This window comes from Carassius auratus, chromosome 16 (genome assembly GCF_003368295.1).
Source record: "Carassius auratus strain Wakin chromosome 16, ASM336829v1, whole genome shotgun sequence".
Taxonomy (NCBI): Eukaryota; Metazoa; Chordata; class Actinopteri; order Cypriniformes; family Cyprinidae; genus Carassius; species Carassius auratus.
Genome location: NC_039258.1, coordinates 6,330,157 through 6,340,870, shown reverse-complemented (window position 1 = coordinate 6,340,870; position 10,714 = coordinate 6,330,157).

Sequence of the window (10,714 nt, the reverse complement as noted above, 5' to 3'; positions counted from 1 at the left end):
TTTCTTTTAGTGAACAGGAATGTTAAAATATAATGACATACGTCTTAAAGACTAGGTCGATGTTTGCATGTTCAGGCATCATGTGTAAGTTATACTTTAACTTAATCACCACACCAAATTATAATGAAAAGTTGAGCGTTACAATAACTCATCCCAACCTGTAACTCAACTCAGCTAATCTCTAAAGAATCCCGAGCCATGATTACTGCAAGCCTGTTATTCATTGTACCAGTGTGGGTATTAACCTTAATAGAGAAGATTTCTAACTGTACCAGTTTAATCATGCCCTCCTCATTATTCTCCTTAATGCATTGGTACTTTTAAAGGTTACTCATAGGGTCAAAAATGCCCAATATATTTAAAATGCTAGAGTAAAAATGTCAGTATAATACATTTTGTTGTTCTGTTATGGAACATTTGATATATTTTTTATATTGATTCCTAATCCTCTTGTGCCTAGTGACCTGTAGCATGTATAGTCTTATAGTCTCTCAACAATGCTGAACGTGCAGTTAATATGATGGCTTTGATTGACTAAAATCAGATATATAAATCAGAATATACCATATTTGCTTTTGACTTGATTTTGATATATAATATTTTAGTTAGTACTTAATACTGTTTTATATGACCAGGGAAACGTAATGTTATTTCCTCACAAGTTAAAATGCATTTTAATACATTCTTAATAAGAAAGTTAATTTCTGAATGTGGCAGTAGCTTTTGTACTGGAGTTCCTCAGAATTTTCATAACTTTGGTTTGAAAAAGTTAATGGAAAATAGAATGTTGAGGGTGTCTGCATTCTGAAGACGTAGAACGTTAAGAAGAAGTTATTTATTTCCATATTCCACGTAGCAATATTTCCCCTCACCCCGGATGTGACGTATTTTAACATACACAAAACAAAAGAGTGAGCGGGATTACTGTTTGAAGCTCCGCTTTTCCAAAAAAAACTATTCCTGGAGTTTTGTAGTTTTTTAAAAGGTTAAAACAATCAGTTTTTTTTACGTGTTTAAGTAGAGCTGATACACTGATCTTGTATCGATATAACTGTATTTCCCTTGTGTGTTATTTAGTGTTTATCTTGCCGGGTGCAAAAGCGGTAAAATGTATGTTAGCCTATTCATGTCATTTTTGTTTTCATGCTCAGATAAATATAACAATGTAACCAGGGTCTAGAATACATACAAACGCCTTGGCACAAAAAAATTGTACATGATAATTACAGAATCAAGATAATTAATTTAAGAACAACAACAACAAACAAGTGTTTTGGTTGATAAATTGACATCTATGCTTGTGAAATGCAAATAATATTATGATAAGATTAATGTTAAGTATCTTATTTAATACGCCTGTCAGAATAAGAATCCTCTCATGGGTTTGTTTACAAGAGCACGTTGTTTCTCACAGAATAACCGGATTGGTCAAACCGATTGGAATCCCCGCCCACTAGAAGCTGTCAAACTAGGAAGCGTCTCCTCAAAGTCAAAAACTCCGTAATTATTTAATATAAACGCGACTTTTAACACACAGACCTATTCGCATATGATGCATTAGCTCCTCGAGCCCCGGATTCGTTTAACCGGGAAAGCAGGAAAGCGCGTTTTTTTACATATTTAAACCAAAGGTCGACGCGGCTAAAAGCAAGTCTACAAACCACAGACATTTCTGTAGGTTTCTCGCAAACAATCAATATAGTCGTTTCTAAATCCATGCAGATGTTTTTTAAACCATCACACATGAGACTGTCCGGTCATTTTTAGCCCCCAAACACAGTGCTATATGTATATTTCGGGTTGTTTTTAAAGGCTGAAAAGAGACGCATGCGCAGTAGCCGCGAACCGCTGGTATATAATGCTTGGCGCCATCCTTTCATTCATTTGCACTGAACACTGCGGTAAGGACACTTACTTTAGTCTTCTTTCACCTGTAATCTTTTTTTATTTAAATTTCACTTAGTTGAAATCGTTTGGTAAACATGTTTTAGCAGACAAAGTGCTGTTGTTTTATGTTGCTTTTGCTTTAAAACGTAAATTTGTGCCTTTTAACTTGGTCAAGTTACGACTTAAGTTGAAGACCCCTTAAAGCAGCTGTTTTAGCTAGATTGTTCAGACAGAAAGCGCAATGAATGTGTTTAGAAGTATCTCGTAAGCAAAAGTTGAATGTAATGTCGACCTCGGAGGGGGATGTTGCTGAAAGTTAGCCAGCTCTGCTAACCTTAGGCGCCAGATTAGATCCTCGTATGTACGTGGACGTGCGTTTGTAACCTTCTGAAATTGTCAAAATAACTGCTATTGTGACAAATGGTAACGTTATGGGTAACCAAAGAGTTGCTTTAACTGTATTTTCTGTTAAACTGGTGCTTAATGCGCTTTAAATACGTCTTCGATGGGTTTTTTGGGGGGCAGCTGTAGTCACTGCGGTCAAGCCAGCCGCGGTTTGAAAGTACACGGTCAAGCCAGCCGCACTTTTTTTTTTGTTTGTGCGTCTAATCGTGCACTGACGGTACGGGTGCAGGGAGCGGTCAAAATAGATGTAAAGAAGCTGTCGTAACGGCGTTTCCTTTATACTTTTTCTGATATTTTCAATAGTTCACGGGTGCCCACCCCCTCCCAAAAAAAATAAATGAAATAAAATCTGCATAAAACGTCATTTAACCCATAAAAAGAACTTAAAGGGACATCAGAATATTTATGTATTGCTATTTCATGTCATGATATAAATAATGCATTTTTTTAAATGACTTGAACATTGAATTAATGTTTCTGAATACATTATTTTTGTACATTAACATTTTTATTTTACATTAATATACATAATTTATCAATGTATATATATATGTGTGTGGGTGTGTGTGTGTATAATATATATATATATATATATATATTTTATATATATATATTATATATTATATATATATATATATATATATATATATATATATATTATATATACATTTTATAAATATATATTTTAAATATATATATATATATATATATATATATATATGTGTGTGTGTGTGTGTGTATAATATATATATATTATATATATATATATATATATATATATATATATATATATATATATATTATATATTTTATATATATATATATATATATATATATATATTATATATTTTATATATATATATATATATACATATATTATATATATTATATATATATTTTATATATACATTTTATAAATATATATTTTAAATATACATTTTATATATATATATATATATATATATATATATATATATATATATATATATATATATATATATATATATATATATCAACATTGATACAATATGTAATGCGTATGTGTGTGTTGTTTGTGTGTGTATACCTTTCAACTAATAGTGATCCTGACTATTGCTGTATTTTTTTTCAAGTTAAAACTATTATACAATTTTTGTACAATTTAAAGGCAAATCACTCCAAAAGTCAATGTGCATTTTCACTCTTTTCTCATAAAAAGCACTTACTCATAAAATGCTTTCCTTAAAAGGTTTGCTCCTTTTTCCAATTGATAACTTTTAACAGTGACCCAGAATATTACTGAATTAATTTTTTAAGTTATTTTACTGTATAGCGTTGGAGAAAATTAATGGCAAAATAACTCCAGAAAAGTGCATTTTAGCACCTGCACCGTTACCCATCTTCACACACTCATAAAAATCTTTGCTTCATGGGTTTGCTCTTTCTTTCAGTGGATTCCTATTCACAGTCACTCTTACCATTGATATATTAATTTTCAAATATTTCTACTGTATAGTTTTGGAGAAAACTAAAGCCAAATTCAACTCCAAGAATCTAATCACATAAGCTTTTTAACACCATGTCCCATTTTCAAACATTTACAAAAATCTTTGCTTTATAGGTTTGCTCATTCTTTCACTTGATTCCTATTCACAGTCACTCTGACCATTACTGCGTTAATTTTCAATTATTTTTACTGTATAGTTTTGGAAAAAATCATTGGCAAAATCATGCCAAAATCAAAGTTTATTCTATCTGTTGCACCATTACCCATTTTCAAGCACTCATAAAAATCTTTGCTTTATAGGTTTGCTCGTTCTTTCAGTTTATTTCTGTTCACAGTCAATCTGACCATTACTGTATTAAGTTTCAAATATTTCTACTGTATAGTTTTGGAGAAAACTAAAGCCAAAATCAACTCCAAGCATATAAGTGCATAAGCACTTTACATCATGTCCCATTTTCAAGCACTCATAAAAATCTTTGCTTTATAGGTTTGCTCGTTCTTTCTGTTTATTTCTGTTTACAGACAATCTGACCATTACTGTATTAAGTTTCAAATATTTCTACTGTATAGTTTTGGAGAAAACTGAAGCCAAAATCAACCCCAAGCATCTAAGTGCATAAGCACTTTACATCATGTGCCATTTTCAAGCACTCATAAAAATCTTTGCTTTATAGGTTTGCTCACTCTTTCAGTTTATTTCTGTTTACAGTCAATCTGACCATTACTGTATTAAGTTTCAAATATTTCTACTGTATAGTTTTGGAGAAAACTGAAGCCAAAATCAACCCCAAGCATCTAAGTGCATACGCACTTTACATAATTTCCTATTTTCAAACACTCATAAAAATCTTTGCTTTATAGGTTTGCTCGTTCTTTCAGTTTATTTCTGTTTACAGTCAATCTGTCCATTACTGTATTAAGTTTCAAATATTTCTACTGTATAGTTTTGGAGAAAACTGAAGCCAAAATCAACCCCAAGCATCTAAGTGCATAAGCACTTTATATCATGTGCCATTTTCAAGCACTCATAAAAATCTTTGCTTTATAGGTTTGCTCACTCTTTCAGTTTATTTCTGTTTACAGTCAATCTGACCATTACTGTATTACGTTTCAAATATTTCTACTGTATAGTTTTGGAGAAAACTGAAGCCAAAATCAACCCCAAGCATCTAAGTGCATAAGCACTTTACACCATGTGTCATTTTCAAGCACTCATAAAAATCTTTGCTTTATAGGTTTGCTCACTCTTTCAGTTTATTTCTGTTTACAGTCAATCTGACCATTACTGTATTAGGTTCCAAATATTTCTACTGTATAGTTTTGGAGAAAACTGAAGCCAAAATCAACCCCAAGCATCTAAGTGCATAAGCACTTTGCATCATGTCCCATTTTCAAGCACTCATAAAAATCTTTGCTTTATAGGTTTGCTCGTTCTTTCTGTTTATTTCTGTTTACAGTCAATCTGACCATTACTGTATTACGTTTCAAATATTTCTACTGTATAGTTTTGGAGAAAACCAAAGCCAAAATCAACCCCAAGCATCTAAGTGCATAAGCACTTTACATCATTTCCTATATTCAAGCACTCATAAAAATCTTTGCTTTATAGGTTTGCTCATTCTTTCAGTTTATTTCTGTTTACAGTCAATCTGTCCATTACTGTATTAAGTTTCAAATATTTCTACTGTATAGTTTTGGAGAAAACTAAAGCCAAAATCAACCCCAAGCATCTAAGTGCATAAGCACTTTACATCATGTGCTATTTTCAAGCACTCATAAAAATCTTTGCTTTATAGGTTTGCTCACTCTTTCAGTTTATTTGTGTTTACAGTCAATCTGACCATTACTGTATTAGGTTCCAAATATTTCTACTGTATAGTTTTGGAGAAAACTGAAGCCAAAATCAACCCCAAGCATCTAAGTGCATACGCACTTTACATAATTTCCTATTTTCAAACACTCATAAAAATCTTTGCTTTATAGGTTTGATCGTTCTTTCAGTTTATTTCTGTTTACAGTCAATCTGACCATTACTGTATTAAGTTTCAAATATTTCTACTGTATAGTTTTGGAGAAAACTGAAGCCAAAATCAACCCCAAGCATCTAAGTGCATAAGCACTTTACACCATGTGTCATTTTCAAGCACTCATAAAAATCTTTGCTTTATAGGTTTGCTCACTCTTTCAGTTTATTTCTGTTTACAGTCAATCTGACCATTACTGTATTAGGTTCCAAATATTTCTACTGTATAGTTTTGGAGAAAACTAAAGCCAAATTCAACCCCAAGCATCTAAGTGCATAAGCACTTTGCATCATGTCCCATTTTCAACCACTCGTAAAAATCTTTGCTTTATAGGTTTGCTCGTTCTTTCTGTTTATTTCTGTTTACAGTCAATCTGACCATTACTGTATTACGTTTCAAATATTTCTACTGTATAGTTTTGGAGAAAACCAAAGCCAAAATCAACCCCAAGCATCAAAGTGCATAAGCACTTTACATCATTTCCTATATTCAAGCACTCATAAAAATCTTTGCTTTATAGGTTTGCTCATTCTTTCAGTTTATTTCTGTTTACAGTCAATCTGTCCATTACTGTATTAAGTTTCAAATATTTCTACTGTATAGTTTTGGAGAAAACTAAAGCCAAAATCAACCCCAAGCATCTAAGTGCATAAGCACTTTACATCATGTGCTATTTTCAAGCACTCATAAAAATCTTTGCTTTATAGGTTTGCTCACTCTTTCAGTTTATTTGTGTTTACAGTCAATCTGACCATTACTGTATTAGGTTCCAAATATTTCTACTGTATAGTTTTGGAGAAAACTAAAGCCAAATTCAACCCCAAGCATCTAAGTGCATAAGCACTTTGCATCATGTCCCATTTTCAACCACTCGTAAAAATCTTTGCTTTATAGGTTTGCTCGTTCTTTCTGTTTATTTCTGTTTACAGTCAATCTGACCATTACTGTATCAAGTTTCAAATATTTCTACTGTATAGTTTTGGAGAAAACTAAAGCCAAAATCAACCTCAAGCATCTAAGTGCATAAGCACTTTGCATCATGTGCCATTTTCAAGCACTCATAAAAATCTTTGCTTTATATGTTTGCTCGTTCTTTCAGTTTATTTCTGTTTACAGTCAATCTGTCCATTACTGTATTAAGTTTCAAATATTTCTACTGTATAGTTTTGGAGAAAACTGAAGCCAAATTCAACCCCAAGCATCTAAGTGCATAAACACTTTGCATCATGTCCCATGTTTAAGCACTCATAAAAATCTTTGTTTTATAGGTTTGCTCGTTCTTTCAGTTTATTTCTGTTTACAGTCAATCTGACCATTACTCTATCAAGTTGCAAATATTTCTACTGTATAGTTTTGGAGATAACTGAAGCCAAAATCAACCCCAAGCATCTAAGTGCATAAGCACTTATCCAGTTTTCAAGCACTAATAAATATCTTTGCTTTATAGGTTTGCTCGTTCTTTCTGTTTATTTCTGTTTACAGACAATCTGACCATTACTGTATTAAGTTTCAAATATTTCTACTGTATAGTTTTGGAGAAAACTAAAGCCAAAATCAACCCCAAGCATCTAAGTGCATAAGCACTTTGCATCATTTCCCATTTTCAACCACTCATAAAAATCTTTGCTTTATAGGTTTGCTCGTTCTTTCAGTTTATTTCTGTTTACAGTCAATCTGTCCATTACTGTATTAAGTTTCAAATATTTCTACTGTATAGTTTTGGACAAAACTGAAGCCAAAATCAACCCCAAGCATCTAAGTGCATACGCACTTTACATCATGTGCCATTTCAAGCACTCATAAAAATCTTTGCTTTATAGGTTTGCTCACTCTTTCAGTTTATTTCTGTTTACAGTCAATCTGACCATTACTGTATTAAGTAACAAATATTTCTACTGTATAGTTTTGGAGAAAACTAAAACCAAATTCACCCCAAGCATCTAAGTACATAAACACTTATCCAGTTTTCAAGCACTAATAAATATCTTTGCTTTATAGGTTTGCTCGTTCTTTCTGTTTATTTCTGTTACAGACAATCTGACCATTACTGTATTAAGTTTCAAATATTTCTACTGTATAGTTTTGGAGAAAACTAAACCCAAAATCAACCCCAAGCATCTAAGTGCATAAGCACTTTACATCATGTACCATTTCAAGCACTCATAAAAATCTTTGCTTTATAGGTTTGCTCACTCTTTGAGTTTATTTCTGTTTACAGTCAATCTGACCATTACTGTATTAAGTTTCAAATATTTCTACTGTATAGTTTTGGAGAAAACTAAAGCCAAAATCAACCCCAAGCATCTAAGTGCATAAGCACTTTGCATCATTTCCCATTTTCAACCACTCATAAAAATCTTTGCTTTATAGGTTTGCTCGTTCTTTCAGTTTATTTCTGTTTACAGTCAATCTGTCCATTACTGTATTAAGTTTCAAATATTTCTACTGTATAGTTTTGGAGAAAACTGAAGCCAAAATCAACCCCAAGCATCTAAGTGCATACGCACTTTACATCATGTGCCATTTCAAGCACTCATAAAAATCTTTGCTTTATAGGTTTGCTCACTCTTTCAGTTTATTTCTGTTTACAGTCAATCTGACCATTACTGTATTAAGTTTCAAATATTTCTACTGTATAGTTTTGGAGAAAACTAAAACCAAATTCACCCCAAGCATCTAAGTACATAAACACTTATCCAGTTTTCAAGCACTAATAAATATCTTTGCTTTATAGGTTTGCTTAGGCCAGTGGAAGACCAATTTTTGGTTACATACCCTGTTGTCCAACAACAGTCAAATTCTAGCAGCTGTGGCTTGTTTGCAATAGCATTTGCTTTTGTATTATGCTGTAACCTGAGGCCAGAAAACTGCCAGTTCCATGAGGGTAGATTGAGAGCAGAACTTGTATCTTCTTTCCAGAAGGGACGAATGCTTTTCAAAACAGAGCCAAGACTTAACAAGGCAAAACCCACACAAACACTTGTGAATGTGTACTGCTTATGCAGGACTGCACACTGCAATGAAGTCATGGTTGAATGTACTTCATGCAAGAGGTGGTATCATCCGAGCTGTGCACAGATACCCCAAAATGCAATTACTGGGGATGATGACTGGCACTGCCCCAATTGTACTGGCAAAATCTAAGCCAATGTGGGAAGTAAAATGTGTGTATGGGAAGTATGGTTCATTACTATTTACATTACTATTTAGTATATACATTGCTTTACATGTTTAAATTGTTATTGTTTCAGTAGTATTTAAATTGTTTTCAATTCATTTTAATATAGCCATGTAAAGTTAAGTTTTGCAAATGTCAAGTGTGAAGTAATTTTATTAGTACTTTAAGTATTTTACAATTTTCATTATATGCACAGTCTCAGGGATACATCTTTTTATTTATGTTTGTGAATGTCTTTTTTTTCTGTTTAAACAGTTTGTGAAGTCAGTTGCACTTGTTAGTGTAGTTAATTTTTTTATGTTAAATAAAATAAAATGGCTTCAATACACAAATTGTTTTTTTTTATAAATATATATATCCTACAGTATCTCACTAGATATATGAAAGATATAAAGCAAACTACACTTTCTAACAAAAATTTTAAATGAATCACTTGGTCTTAAAACTTCATTTTCAGAAATAAACGTACAATTTCTTGTGATAAACAGGCTGAATGAAACTATGAATGTTGTTTAATAGAAATGCTCTAAGGTGTTAAGGTAAAACAGAAGATCTCTACTGTAGTTGTATTATGAATTTAAGTTGAAAGGAAACATGAAAACAATCAGTCAACTGTCTGTAAATGGCTTAGTCCAGACTTAAAGCTTTTTATGTTTTTCAAAATTGTGCATGATTTAATTATTTAGAAAACTGTAAAAGCAATCAATTGACAGAATAAGAAAACCTATGAAGGAACTAATTTTATGAGTGTTTGAAAATGGGACATGGTGTGAAAGTGCTTATGTACTTAGATGCTTGGGGTGAGTTTGGCTTTAGTTTTCTCCAAAACTATACAGTAGAAACATATGAAAATTAAAATATTAACGGTCAGAGTGACTGTGAATAGGAATAAACTAAAAGAAAGAGCAAACCTATAAAGCAAAGATTTTAATTAGTGCTTGGAAATTGGATATGGTGTAAAAGTGCTTATGCGCTTAGATGCTTGGGGTGAATTTGTTTTTAGTTTTCTCCAAAACTATAAAGTAGAATTATTTAAAAAATAATACAGTAATGATCATATTGACTGTAAACAGAAATAAACTGAAAGAACGAGCAAACCTATAAAGCAAAGATTTTTATGAGTGCTTGAAAATGGCACATGATGCAAAGTGCTTATGCACTTAGATGCTTGGGGTGATTTTGGCTTTAGTTTTCTCCAAAACTATACAGTAGAAATATTTGAAACTTGATACAGTAATGGTCAGATTGACTGTAAACAGAAATAAACTGAAAGAACGAGCAAACCTATAAAGCAAAGGTTTTTATGAGTGCTTGAAAATGGGACATGATGTAAAGTGCTTATGCACTTCGATGCTTGGGGTTGATTTTGTCTTTAGTTTTCTCCAAAACTATACAGTAGAATTATTTAAAAATGAATACAGTAATGGTCAGATTGACTGTAAACAGAAATAAACTGAAAAAACAAGCAAACCTATAAAGCAAAGATTTTTATGAGTGCTTAAACATGGGACATGATGTAAAGTGCTTATGCACTTAGATGCTTGAGGTTGACTTTGGCATTAGTTTTCTCCAAAACTATACAGTAGAAATATTTGAAACTTGATACAGTAATGGTCAGATTGACTGTTAACAGAAATAAACAGAAAGAACGAGCAAACCTATAAAGCAAAGATTTTTATGAGTGGTTGAAAATGGGACATGATGCAAAGTGCTTATGCACTTAGATGCTTGGGG